Source organism: Chelonia mydas, chromosome 7 (assembly GCF_015237465.2).
Source record: "Chelonia mydas isolate rCheMyd1 chromosome 7, rCheMyd1.pri.v2, whole genome shotgun sequence".
NCBI lineage: Eukaryota > Metazoa > Chordata > Testudines > Cheloniidae > Chelonia > Chelonia mydas.
In genome coordinates, this window is record NC_057853.1 from 102,081,211 (window position 1) to 102,096,368 (window position 15,158).

At 39.9% G+C, this 15,158-nt stretch overlaps 1 protein-coding gene across 20 annotated transcripts in view; it reads left to right on the plus strand.

Moving 5' to 3' along the window:
- The window catches only part of CTBP2 (C-terminal binding protein 2), a 427,187-nt gene that overhangs the window by 202,882 nt on the left and 209,147 nt on the right, over positions 1-15,158 (plus strand). For 4 of the 20 annotated variants that reach the window (XM_037904346.2, XM_037904345.2, XM_043552056.1 and 1 more), the window contains exon 2: positions 14,486-14,592. The exons of 11 other annotated variants lie outside the window; for them this stretch is intronic. The gene's annotated coding sequence lies outside the window, so the exon portion shown is untranslated. Of the gene's footprint in view, positions 1-250; positions 430-578; positions 1,072-14,485; positions 14,593-15,158 lie in introns of those variants that run through there. 5 more of the 20 variants (XM_043552058.1, XM_043552066.1, XM_043552061.1 and 2 more) reach the window with 4 other exon arrangements.

Sequence of the window (15,158 nt, forward strand, 5' to 3'; positions counted from 1 at the left end):
TTCACTGCGCCACACAGAGCGGGGGGAAAAAAGGACAAGGGAAGCCTGAAATCTGAGGACATCTTTGGTCATTCCACCCCCCACCCCCCACCCGGCTTTAATCCGCCTGGAGAGAGCCCCTGCTATATATATCTATTTACAAATTTACGGGGGCGGGGATGTTTGCAGTTCTAGTTGCTGGAGGATGCAAAACTACCAGATCCAATTAGAACCGGCGGGGGGGGAGGGGGGATATTTCCCCGTGCCAGGGGTGTGTGCGCGCGTTCGGTGTGTTATTGTGCTGATTATTGTCTTGGCTTGAAACATCGGTGCGTGTGCGTAATGCCCCTGCGATTGATCATGCATGTATATGTGATGCAGACTTCGGAGCACGCAGGGACAAATATGGGCCAGTGGCTCAAGCCAGCGAGCGAGTTCAAGCCAGCCGAGGTAGTGCATATATATTTTTTGTTGTTGTCGTTCGGGGGCGGAGGGGAAGGGAGAATGACAAATCTTTACATTGCTGCTCTCGTCCTCTTCAAATCTCCCCTTTCCAAGAAGCTCCCCCAGTGCAGCCGGAGAGTGAGTGAAAGACGTTAAACGAGGTGAAGTGGAAATCTTTTGTTTCGCTGGGCTCTGCATTGTTTACTTAGTGCTGAGTATGATGGACAACATCTGCCAGCAGATTAGCAGGGTTACCCACGGTTTGCAGGGCTGCCAAAGTCTCGGCCAAGACAACGGCGGGGGGGGGGGGGGGGGGGGGGGGGGGGGGTGTTTCTCACTCAGCCTTTAATATAGCCTGGCCTGGGACTTCCTCCTTTTGCCCACACGCTGGAGCCTGCACTTCACGTCTCCTTTCCTCGTGCACTTTTCGGTGCACTTGAAGCCGCAGTCGGAAAGTTTGCCTGGTGCAAACAGTCGTGATGCTAACAATGGCAGAGTTGGGTCGTGGTGGGCGTGGCGCGTCGCGGCTCTTTTATGCATAATCCGCCCGGAGAGGAACGTATTGATTTGGGGGCTTGCTGGAGACTTTGCAACGTGGACGCGTTTGGTGGACCTTATAAAAGCAAAGCACTGAATTTAGTCTCTAAGGTGCCACAAGTACACCTGTTCTTTTTATAAAACAAACATTTCCAGAGTTGAGGGACGGGGGGCAGGGGGCATGAGCAACTGGAGGGAAATCCGGTTCATTGGCACAGGTACTTTGGAATCAGTCGAGTTTGAAGGGGAAAGCCTAGGGCTTGTAAATGCGATAGTGACACGTTCCATCGGCTTCGTTCTGGAGGGTGGATTGAAAAACTCCTTTCCGAGGAAGCGTCCTGATTAATTTCCTTGTAACGTTGCGACGTAATGCAACACTTCTTACTCCACATGGATCGCTAAAGCGATTGGAAAGCTGGTGCGCCTGCAGTCTAGGGTACCGTAGAGCCTACCCTACCGTACAGAGTGGGATTGTAAACAGAATAAGGCTTCTTACTCAATAACTGGCACGTAGTTAACAGTGCTCCGCGTTTAGCATTTCGGCGTGCCTGCAGTTTGTGCCTCACAGTCTGCTGTGTGTGTGTGATTTAGAAGCGATCTTGATTGTTTGGTATTTAATACCCCTGGCTATCCTCAGCAGCCTCAGTAACCATCTTTTGGTGCTGTTGAAATGAAAATTAGATACAGTTTTCCAGAATGAGATGCCTGAATGTGCTGGAAAAGGGTTTCACCTTTTTGATAAATAATGCACTGAAGAATTAAAATGCAGATCAGTCACTTTAGCAATTCCTTCGTACACATTAGGGGTTTCTGTGTTTATATATAATATTAATCATCCTCTCTGGACGTATACCTTTTAGAAGGAAGCAAAATTATTAAATTTAACTTGTTTGTAGTACAGCAACAAAGTTTGTGTGTTCTTTTGCACTGTTTTGTACAATAGAAGATGCTTTCTGTCCCACTGTACGCTATGGTTCATACATTATTTGAATTATGTTCCATATAAGATCTACTTCTGTTTTATTTTTCTTGTGTGTCCTCACTACAACTGTTATAGTCCTAGGAGAAAACAAATCTTTTTTTTCATGTAGTTTCCCTAATCTTTGGACAGTAAAATATCATTTTAGTTTTTTTCCTGTTGCTTAGGGTTCCTGCTTATATACATGGAGCTTTAACAATTTTATATTGTGCTTTAAAGCAAACCTGTGTCTCAGCCTTTGCAGAGCAGCCGTGTGTAAATGTGTGCGGATTAAAGCTACGCTGTATACTTGAGCCTGAAAGAGCTTGTTCTTTTAACAGAAACTAACTAGACATGGAACTGAAATAAAGAGTAGTCTTTTGTCTTTCAACAAGATTGCACCCCTAAGGTAAATCCTGGATGTGGCTTAATGTATTACATGTTGCCTGAGACTGTGATGCTGTCCTTTTTATTACACAAGGAAGAAAGTGTAAGGAGATGAAGATTTCAAAATAAAACAAGACAAGTCATTTCTTCTTTCAAATATACTTAGAGTTGCCCCTGAAGTTGCATGCAACCTATGAATACATTTAGCCCTAATTAGACCACTTTAATTGTTCACACATGATCAAATATAACATAACCGAACAAAATAAACAAACATGTACGATTCTGTAGTGCATTGAGGGATATTTTATATATGTTGATCATATATTTTTGGTGATATTAGTGAAATAAATAGAATTAAAGATGTCCAGTGCTTATTAGCCTCTGTGACCAGTTATTTCCGTAGGGGAGGCAGTTTATCAATTGGCATAAAAGTGCAGTTATTTCAGATTTGCAGAAAAATATCTGTACTTTTTAGTTTATGCAAGCTTAGTGAATAAAGTAAATGGCAGATAAGTTGTCTAGTGACAGAATATTTTTGTTAGTCTTTCCTTCACTGGATAAGGGTGATGCCTGCTTCACCATTCTTTAAAGGTTGCTTCAACAAGCAAAACTGAAGACACACTCCTATAATGACACTCTGTTCAGAATACTATGAGGCATTTATGATTATACAAGTGATTGTTGTAACACAGGCATTTCACTTACTCGTACTGTAGTAAAAATTATTTTTAGTGATTTGTATGTGTTTGTAATCTTTTAGTACCACAAAGCTGATTTGTCTTCAAACTTCATAGAGTTGTACAGATAGCCTTTTCATCTTAAATAAGGTCTTATATGTTTTATTACTAAACTTTTTATCAGAAGGGTGGCATAAAATGGCTATAAGTGGTAGTATATGACATCTTACTAATAATTGATATGGTCTGTGAAAAACTTGTATTATTAATGCAGGGCAATATTTTTAGACAGGAACTCTTAGTTTTGAAGGCTTTTGTAAAACACTTGTTTGTCATTAGTAAGGTGTAGGGGTTTGCTTTCATGGTTTTACAAATACACGTTAGTTAATAAAAATTATTATGTGGTTGAGTGTCTTCACTTTCTTGTATCGTCAGTGGCTACATCTTTATTTGCATTCTGATTTTTAAAAATAATTTCTAACATGAAATCAAATATGGTGTATCTGGTGAGGGAGGTAAAATGTACATGTTCAGAAAAAGAATGCAGTCACTTTTAAAAACATTTTAATGTTGACCGTGGGAAGTAGTTTGTCAGCATAGAAAATGTTTTTCTTGTAAAACTTTATAATGTAAAAATAATGCCATTTTTTTTCTTTTAAATGATGAATTCATGTCTTACAATCAAACCACCAGGCTTTTAAAGCTGGTTTTCTTTATGGCATATGCCGTTTAGAATCCATGAGATTCAGTCAAATAGGATCCCTGACACAGAATGACATCCTGCAGAGATCTAGCGCCAGAATGCTATTTGCTAACAGTGCATTCCTATCATGAATCAGTTTTGAAGGCAAAGTTGTACCCTTTGCACTTATGCTTTTCCTAAATGGAAAAAATTTTAAAGGAATTTACAGTAATGGTAGAATGGTGGCAGTAACTTTCATTTTTAACACTGTCATTTCAGTATAGAGAAGTTGTCACCATAATGTATGTGACCATGGCCTGGGTCCCAGTGTTAATAATCTTTGTATCAGTAAAAACATCAACCTAAATGTGCTGTGTCCTAGACACTGGCTACAAATACACATTCATTAAGTCTGTGGCTGGTGAAGGAAATTTGTCTGCCAGACTGGATACAGTTGAAATAACACTTGTGCAGTTCAGCTACCATTTCTGTAAGAATGTGTACAATACAGTTTTTTAAAGTAATTGAATCAGGAGTTGCTTGACCCATTGGAAAGGGTAAGTTAATTTTAGTAACAAAATACAGTACATTTTTTGGATGGCTTGTATCAGCCATGAAAGTTGGAAATAATTTGACTTGTGCCAAAGTAGTGAAATTGTGCTCCTATAAACTTACACTACTGAAAACTATGGGCATGTTAAAATACTGGAGTGTGATGCTGTTGTGAAAAATTGTAACAGTCTGCTAGGTCTTGCATTTTATATTTGTTCAGGTTTCCTTAAATTATACTATATCTGAACTAAGTTAAATAATTGTGGAATATATTAAGTAATGATGATCTTTACAAAATAGGTCTTTCCCTAGATCTTTGATGCTAATTTTGATGGAATATATGAAAGAACTGGGTGAAAGCTCTTTTCTAATATATTCACAGTTTCATTTGTAAGACAGCATTCGATTATTCGTCACAGTTTCAGAATAGTATTCTGAAGGGTTCAATGTGTCTTTAGTTCCTGATTTTAATGGAGACTAACCAAATGTGATCAGTGGCTTTTCAGTGATAACACTCTTAATTTAGGGCCATTGAAGTCAACACTCCCCATGGATTTTTAATAGAAGGATCAGGCCCTTCAACCTTTTTGTCCCATCTGTACATCCTGTATAAATACATACCTGTCATTTAACTCTTTTTATGTAAATTACTATTCCACTAAGGGCATTTCGTTTTTAGGCTCTGAAAGGAGAAATGACATGAGGATTCACATATGCATACGGAATGTGCAGTAGGGAGAGAGGAGGGCTATTGTTAGCGTGGAATGAGCATAGCAGAAAACAAGGGGCAGTTTAATCCCTCTTCAGTCTATCTGTAGGGAATGGGGTGAAATCCTGGTTCCAGTGAAGTCAATGGGCAATTAGGAATTATAATTCTGTTGACAGGTATTTGTACAATGTTACCTGGCACTTTAAATTCTGATTCAGAAGCACACTTTGTCACTTTCATGCATATGAAGTTCTAAACGAATGTGAAACAAACAGAAAAAGGAATAAGAGACAAGTATTTCCATTGCAATCAGTGGTATTCTTCCAGCAGTAGAGAGGGGAAGTAAAAACAGATAAGATGGGTTTTAAGGGGAAGGCTGAAAAAAAGAAAAGTAAAGATAAAAGTGAAATATCCTGTATGAAATGGAAGTTACTGAATTCAGGCCTTGAAGGCTGAATCCTCTGTTTATTGACATTGAGCAAGGTGAGGAAGTTTGCATCATCAGTGTACTTCAGCCCCACCACGGTGAGAATGTCTTTCAGTGTGAAAAAGTAGTGTGGTCTCCATGCCTATTCATGTCTTGGCATTTCTGATGAGACTGCCAGAAAGGGGCCAGACAAAAATCCCCCTGGAATTCAGTTGTAGTTTTGGGTGTGTAAGGACAGCAGGATCAGGTCAAAAATTGGCAAATTTATGTCAGTTGTGATGGTGGTTTTTATGATGTTGATACCCGTCTACTGGGAGTTGGACCAAGAACACAAACTCATTTCACACAGGCAACAATTCTAGTTAGGACCTGTCCTGCTTGTATACATAATGATATAGTTACTCTTTTCTGTGTTTTCTACCCACATTCATTATACCAGGGACTGTTTGCTTGCGAACAGGCTCTGTTTACCCAGGACTAAACATCTGTTGCTGTTTTTTGCCCCACCCCCGCCCCTGATGTCATAATCCTGAGTGTGTGATGTCAGGTAGTTTATCAGTAAATGATGGTGATGTTGCAGACAGGAGATTATGATTTATCTTGGAAGAATAAACAGCAGGGAAAGACAAACTCAAACAAAATCCTGTTTTCGTCTTTTTTACTAAAGAAGGGGGAGTAAATGTAGACAGCATAAGGCTGCAGATAAGTAAATGTTCTGAACTAGAATTTGTTACAACTTTTTTTCAGGAGACCATCAGCACCTCTTTAAAGTCTCATTAGTTCATGGTTGTGCAATGCTTTGAAAAGTATACATTGCTGTATAAGTGGTAAGTGTTGTGTATAGGCCACATCCCTTTCTCAGCACACTACCTGAGCAGCTGGGCTATGCGCTGTGTTCCCTGTGTTGTGGGTGATGTGTGGGTGATGGGAAAGAATCCTTTTCCATTCTCCCAGGCCATGGAGCCCTCTGTAGGAGCGCTTCGGATATGTCTTTTGTGCATTTTGGGTCTGTGTACTTGCACATTCAGTGGCTCTGCTTCCATTCCACCCCCCCCCCCCCCCCCCCCCACTCCCCGCCTCCAGTGTGAACAGATGACCTGCTGCTGCTGATTACAACTCCGTGGTACACAGGAGGTTTGCATCCTTATGTGGCCTCCACCAAACATACATTGAACAATATTAGTTCCATTGTGTTCAGGCCCCTCTGTGACTTGAAGGTGGGGGTTGGGTGCAAATTTGACTCTCTCTCTGCGCTACATTTAATGCCCTGCTTGCAACAATTGTGTTCGTACTGCTAGGTGAACTTTGCTATATACTGCTCCCTTCACATTACAAATTTTGGGGCTGATTTTGGTTGGGTAACTTGATCTGGTAAGGGTCTTCTTACAAATAGAGCTGGTTGAAAGAAATCAACGGGTGGGGAATCGTGTTGATGGAAATGCTGGCAAATTTGACATCATTTGTGCTCTGTTGTGTTTTGTACATGCCTGGCTTTTGTTTTCTGACTTTTCCACAGGATTATTTTCAAAAATTAATTAAAAAAATTAATTTAAAATTAGAACACTTTTGAGGAAGAAATACCACCGTGTGACTAAGCTGACCTGATAGAGAATTTGCACATAGATATGAACTTTTCAAAAGGTTAACAATGGTTAGATATGCAGTTTTGGTTTGGGCCCATCTCAGCTGGTAACATGAAAGTTGCACATACAGACTATATATCACATGAACAGAAAAACCACTGTTAGCTGCGTAACCGATGGTTTCTCCCCAGTAGCAAAGCTGTGGTGACCCAGAGGATATCTATTAGTGGTGTACCAGTTGCGTCTCTCAGTCCCCTTAGTGTAACAATTTGCATTAAAAAATTGATAACAAAGAAGAGAAGTATTTTTTTTTTCAGCACAAGAAAGCATCTTTAATAGCTGCAATAAGCTGCAAAAATTTACTTGTAAAACTCCTTTCAGTTCTGACCTAATAAAAGAACAGAAATTGTATGTGTACTGAGTATCTCATGTGATAGCAATATGGTTTTTTGAAAAGGGCGTGGGAGTCAGGAGACCTGGATTCTAATCCCAGTGTTGCTATTTATTTGCTCTGTAACCTTGTTCGAGTCACTGGTTGTTTAGATTATCTGTCTGTCTGTCTCATGGGCTGGTTCAAACTAAAGATTTTTACTTCAAGTTTATAGACTGCTAAATAATTAGAGGTACTTAACACATTTGTAAAAGTTTGGGACAGGGTGGATAAAAATCAATGATTAAAAAATAAAATCGGATTTTTTTTTATTTAAATGGGATTTTTTTGCTAAAATGTTTTTTGAGGAAAAAACCTATCTAAAGATATTTTTTAGCTATAATATAGCTTAATTAAAACTATCTCATCATGGAATAGGGATTATAAATTTGAATTCTATAGTTTGAGACAATATATTCATGTAATGTTTGTAAATGAGTTCCAATAGTTCATGGATTAGGGACCCAATCTTACGGGGTTCCAGGGGCTTCTGTACAGATTATTTAGGTTAATCTTTCTATCTACCTAATGGAACTCAGTGCTCAGTCTAGAAGATACCATCAGAGATGCTTAGTTTTGCGGTTCTCAAACTGTGGATTTGTGTCTCCAGAGATAACATGCTTGTTAACAGCAAAAATGTTTTCAAATAAATAAATAATGTATAGAGGTGAGAAATAGTTAAATAGAACAATTTATTCTCCTCCTAATACAGCATGGCAAGAAAATCCTCCAAATATTAATGATTAACCCATTTAATTGGAGATAGTTCACCTCCCAATGACTTCATAAATGTCTGCTTCAGTTACCTTTGGTAAATGAAATAACCAAACAGTCATTCATTTTCTGATATAGCCGTAAAACTAATCTGAAAAGTTTTCAAAATAAATCACTTTAAAAATGTATAGTGTGTACCTTCTAAAAATGAATCCTACATCTATCTCTGAGTTGTAAAGAATATGTATTGAGGTTAAAATAACAAGAATGCCCGTTTATGTAGAAATTCATGATTAAATCGAGTCTTCCTGTCTAGTGATTTAAATCAATTTGATTTAAATCAAATCCACCCTGGTGTTGTGAAGTGTCTGGACCCTCCCCACATGTTTGTTCCAGCATATGAACATTTGTGGGTTACTTGGGGACAGATGTGTGGGGAGTATCCAGACTAGCTTTTACAAATATGTTAGGTACCTTGAGTTCCTAATTTGAGGTAAAAAACTCTAGTGTAGTCATACACTGTGTCTTCGTTCAGGCGTAGCATTATGGGGCCCTGATCTCAACTGGGCCTTATACAGTAGCACCTAAGTAGGCTCAGTTCCCAAAGGATTATTTATGGCCCTTGACATGAATGGAAACTTTGCCTCACTGAGCCACGCAGTCTTGAGCCGTGTGTGTTGCTGTAAGTATACTTGTTTTACATTCCATTATGTGCTGCACAGAACAGTATAGCCCTCTCCCGCTTTGCATGGAGCCCTTTCCGTTTGGTGCGCTGGTGAGAGAAGGGCACTGGGCCACAGGTTGGACAGCGTTTAATGAATTGTGAAATTGTATACTTGGAAGACGTGTATGTGGGGAAACTTGTATTAGTCTTGAGTCTTACAAAACCACCTTTTAAAATGTTTTGTTTCATTCCGATTGACCAATCTTTTAAGATACCTGATCTTCGGAAAGAGTGAAAGTTAACGTCTGGCAGAAATAAATGCTGTTTGGGGACTGAAATGTAAATTCAATTAAAAAAAATCTACAAAAATCAATAATAGATTTCAATAATTAAGTAAGTTTTTAGGTTTATTTGTTTGAAATGAATCTTCCTTGACTCTCAAAAACACAGAATTAGGGCAGCGGCTGTGACAAAGATCATACACAGTTCGAGCCTTGGGCTTCAGTGGAGCCTCATTTGGGTTCTGTGTGGGCACAAGGGCCTGTCTCTGCTGAGTCTGTTGCAAGATTGGAGGCTCCTAGCTTCACCCCTTTCTCTGAATGTCCTTTTTCACAAAAGACATTGTCTCATTTGGACAAAAGTGTGAAATGCACCAGGGGTGACTGTTAGAGATTTAAAACAAATAGACATTAGAATAACCCCAGAGACTTGATTTTCAAATACAGGACTCTGCAGTCACTCTAGCATGTGTAAACTTGTGTAATGTTGTCAAACAATCAATTGCTATTTATTTGCGACAATGCATACCAATTATTACTTAACTAGACCCCTGAAGCACAGTGTGGTTAGAGAATGTGTGCAGTGGAGACATAATGTTTATGAGAAGCCAAGTGCTTTAATGAGACTGGGAATAATGTAGAATGATTTGTTGTTACCAAAAATAACTACTATTAAATGAATGCTGTCCGGTATATTTTTAGGCCCTGATTCAGTTCTGAAAATACAGCTCTCTTCTGTGGTAAGCAAGTCTGCACAAAGCCACAGGAGACTCTAAAATGAGCCTACCTGCGTTTACTGAGGCCATGTCTACATTTACAAGCTGCTTTTTTGTTTTCTAAATAAAGAGGCAGCAGGGTTTTGTGGGTGAGGAAAGAGCCAATGGCAAATAAGAGGTTGGGGCCATGGAAAGAGATGCCCAGTATAGGCAGGACAAGGAAGGAGCTGGCAACAGTGACTTTTTCTCCCCCACCCCCACAATCAACTTCAAAGAGAGGGCAAAGGAGAGAGCCCCATCCCTATTAATAGCCAGAATGGTAGATGGGAGTATAGAATACCCATACGTCACCCATCGGCTTGGAACGGCGCTTTCATCTACCAGGGTGAGGAGGAAAGGGCTTACAGTGCTCTGTCCTCCCGTGAGTGACAAAGCCTGGGCGATAGTCGTCTTCCCTTAGTCAGCAGGAATGGGGTAGATCCCTTCCCTCTTTCCCATCAGCTAGGACGGAGACAATAGGATTCCTTGCTGTCTCCTAGTGCTTTTCTGGGATGCTCTGTCTCTGCCTTCCCCCTCCCAACCAGCTGCGGGGGGAAAGGGGCACTTTCTAGGGAATTGTTTTGGCAAGCCCCCTGTCTAGGATCCCAAGTGCTGTAGAACTGAACTCTGGCTGACTGTAATTATGCATTGCTGTTGTAAAGTGTTCAGCTGGTGTTAAGACTTTTATGCTTCCCGTTGTATGGCCTAGAAAGGGGAAGTCCCATGGCTCATATTTGAAATGTGTCTGCTAAACCGCACAGCCCTACCAGTGCCTAAATTTGTATTTCAGAGGAACTTTGTTCTGGATATTGAGCAGAGACTTTACCTGCCCTGCTGTTCAGGCAAGATTTGTGGGGGGCAAGGGGAAATAAGCCTGGGTAATTATGAAAAATCAGACGAGTTCCAGCACATAAAGAGACTGTTTTTAACATAGTCTTAAGAATATGGTCTAAACTGGCAAAAGGCAGGAGCATCAGAATTATGGCTGAAATTCTATCTCTAACCCCACCCTGCTGTGTCTACTTATTGCAGAGGTCTCTGAACAGTGGGTGATTTTTTTACATAGCATGTGTGCTGTAATACCGAGTGCAAATAGGGTAGGTTAACAACAGGTTTCCCTCTGCGTCAGTTTCTTGGTTTTTATCAGTTTACCCTTTAGTTTTATTTGTGTGTGTTTGTGTTAGTTGGTGGAAAAATGTAAATTTCTCTTTAAACATGTGCAACACTGAATACAAGAGACCCTTTACAAGGGATAATAAAAAATAGATTTTTGCACTTTTATGATGTAAAAACTTTTTGGTGGCATTGGCATATGGAGAGAATCAGATACCAATTGGTACTTTGATCCCAGGCCATTTACCCCATCTGAAACTTGAGCAAATATTTTAGCCCAAATATTGGGAGTTGTATTGAAAAGTCGACAGATCTAAACTAAAGTTAGACTAATCGGCCCCAAGATTAAATTCAGTCTCCTATGTGTAAAAGTGTTTTATCTGGTTTCCATGCACTTGCAGAATATCTGAAGCTTCTGTAACTTGTGTATGTTTGCTGTATGTTTTAGCCGATGCCACTAGTACATACTATATTATGTGTTCAGAAGTGTTAAAATGCAGCACTATGGGTGAGAGTTTACATATCTGAGAGTCAGAAAATGTTAGGTGTTAGGGTATCCTCATTAACCATGGTTTTTCTCCTTCCTTTTTTAGTGTATATTATAATAGGGTCTTTCATTACATGATCTCGCAACATATATGAAATGCAGGAATACAAAATATGTGTAATGCTAAGATTACAGAAATAAGTGAAATCCTGTTGTACATCACCGTATTATTTGCCTCCAATGTGTGCCATACTACCCTTTGCTCATTTAGGCTACGTCTACACTATGAGTTGGGGGTGTCATTCCCAGCTCTTGTAGACATACTTGTGATAGCGCTCATCTGAGCTAGCACACTAAAAATAGTTGTGTAGCAGCGACAGCAGGGGTGGCATGTGCTGGCAGCCTTGAGTACGTGCCCACAAGGTTTAGATGGGTTTGTACTTGGGGCTGCTATCATGGTGCCACCGCTGCCACTCTCTGTGCTGCCATGGTTACACTACCGTTTTTAGTGTGTTAGCTCAGATGAGAGCTGGCACAAGTATGTCTATGCAAGCTGGGAATCTCACCCGTAGCTCGTAGTGTAGATGTAGCCATAGTACAATAGTTATAAGATCACAAACAGAGGACTATGGCAAACTAAAAGGTATGTAATATAATGTCGTAGAAAAGAACGGAAACTCTTTTTCTAACATTAGAAGCACAGATGTAGTATTTTTGTCTTTTTTTTCCATACCATTCATTTTGTGCAACAAATGACAGTACTGCAACATATGCATGCAAGGGGACAGTTTTGAGGTTACTATAGATATCTGAGCACTTTCTGAATTTCCTAACTTTTGTACATTGACACTTCTGTTTTGATGCACAGTTTATTTCAACATGGTTTCTTGTGCATTATTTGAAAAGCAAAAATATGAAAAATAAAGAGATGAAAAAGTTTTTGGTGATGGAAGGATGAAGTATAATCCCGCATTTGGAAGAGTCTCCATAGGAGGTGGAATTACAGTTGTAGGCTGATCCACAAAAAACAACTCACAGTGTATCTTCTCAGACTTTTTTTCTTTTGAGGAGGTGTCCCATCTAATCTAAACACCAGGCCTGACTTTGCTTAGAGTATGAAATCTGACGCAGTCACAGCCCTTGATGATCTGGCTGTAGGTGACTTTGCTGTTTCTATGGAATCCTAGGAGCACCATGTATCAGAAGCTGGAATCAAACTTAATAAGTCTCCCATAGAATTAATGCAGAGATACTGGACAAGCCCAGGAACTCAGTACTTGGTTACTTGGCAAGGTATCAAGCAGATAAAATTGCATGGGGTGGAGTGAGTGATGGAAGGCTACATAGGAAAAAGGAATTTTGAAGAAAGAGAATGAAACCTCATGGTACAGCAGGATACTCCCAGATGGGGGCAGCATGAGGAAATCCAGAGTGTGAGAATCCTGGTGTCAAACCCTGGCCTTGTACCCAGTCCCACTGGATTCTTGGGAAGCAGCCTTGGCCATCACACCACACCAATGCATTCATTTACTGCGGAATTCACAGATGTGGGTGGGCCAGCTTTCAGGGTTCCGCAGCCTGCTTCCTGATTGGCCACATGATGTTGACTCTGATTGGTGACAATATATAAACTTTTTGCTTCCTTTCTGGGCTTGTCTGAGCAACAAGCCACTGCCTGTTAGTTGCTGCTTGGGCCCTGCCTTGTTGCCTCACTTGACCCTGCCAACTACCTCACTGTACATTCTCCTTGGATTGGATCTCCTGGCTATCAAATCTCTTATGTGAACTCTGACCACTGATCTGGACTGCCCTTTGACCCACCTGACCCTGAGAGCCACTTGTGGGAAGTGATGACAAAGAGACTTTATCCTACAAGTTGCTGAGCATCCCTCATATCCCATGACTTTGATTTCATTGAGAATTGAGGCCATAGCACCTCACAGGAACAGGCCCATTGTCACCTCTTCCCACAGTTGGTTCTGTGAATTTCCTCATGCCGCCCCTTATTCTGAGAATATCCTGCTTGACCTGGTACACCATGACTCTTCAATCTCTTTCTTGAAAACTATTCTCAAAACTTCCTTTTTCCATGTTGCATCACTTCGCTTACCTCCATTCCAGCCTTTGTGCTGGAGTTTTTCAGGCTTTTTATGCATTTTTTTTAAAAGTATCTATCTGTGGCAGTACAGCCAAAATTTTCAAACATAGGTACATAATAGGGCAAGATGGTCATGAATATAAATCAGAAGCTAGGAACTGTAGAAATTTGATATGGGAAGTCAAAGAACATGAGGACAAATCTATGGCTGGAAGAGTGAAGGACAATAAGGAGTATTTTAAGTGCATCGTGTACAAAAAGAATGCTAACATTGTGTTGGTCTGTTACTAGACTGAAGTGGTAGAATTGTCAAGAATAATGCAGAAAAGGCAGAAGTGGTCAATACGTATTTCTGTTCTGTATTTGGGAAAAAAACATGATACATTTATATCATACGATGAAATAATTTCCATTCCAACAATAACTCAGGAGAATGTTAAACAGTTACTAAAGTTAGGACTCTTTAAAATCAGCAGGTCTGGATAACTTGCATCTGAGAGTTTTAAAAGAGCTGGCTGAGGAGCTTGTTGGACTGTTAATGTTGATTTTCAGTAAGTCTTCAACAGTGGGGAAGTTCCAGAGGACTGGAAGAAAGCTAATGTGCCAGTGTTTTAAAAGGGTAAATGGTATGATCTGGGCAATTAAAGGCCTGTCAGCCTGATGCTGATCAGAGCAAAATAATGGAACGTCTGATACAGAACTCAATATATAAAAAAAATTAAAGGTAATATTATTAATGTCAGTCATCATGGATTTATGGAAAGTAGTGTTGATGTAATATACTTAGACTTCTGTAAGCCATTTGACTTGGTACTGTATGACATTTTTATTAAAAATTTAGAGTGATATAAATCAACATGGTACATATTAAATGGATTAAAAACTGGCTAACAGGTCTCAAAATGTAGTTTGTAAACAGGGTATCATAACTGAGCAGGTGTTTCTAATGGAGTGCTGCTGGGACTGGTTCTTGGCCGTATACTATTTAACATTTTGATTCATGTCCAGGAAGAAAACATAATCATCACTGAAAGTTTGCAGATGACATACAGATTGGGGGAGTGGTAAATAATGAAGAGAACAGACTGCTAATACAGAATGATCAGGATTGCTTGGTAAGCTGGACACAAGCAAATATTTTGTGTTTCAATATGGCCGATTGTAAATGTATACATCTAGGAATAAGGAATGCAGGGGGCCTCTATCCTGGGATTAAGAGACAGAAAAATATGGGGCGTGTGGAGGATGGAAAATCCGCTAAACATGAACTCCCAGTGCACACTGTGGCCAAAAGGTTGAATGTATTCCTTGGATGTATAAATAGGAATATTGAATTGGAGTAGTGAGGTTATATTACCTCTGTATTTGGCACTGATGTGACCACTACTGGAATACTGTGTACAGTTCTGGTGTCTACAATTCAAGAAGGATGTTGATAAATTGGTGAAGGTTCTGAGAAGAGCCATCAGAGTGATTAAAGAATTAGAAAACATGCCTTATAGTGATACACTTAAAGAGCTCAATCTGTTCATTTTAACAATGAAAAGGTTAAGGGGTTACTTGATCACAGTCTGTAAGTACTTATGTGGAGAAAATAAATTTGATAATATAGGGCTTTACAGTGTAGCAGAAAAGGTATAACATGATCCAGTGGCTGGAAGCTGAAACTAGACAAAATCAG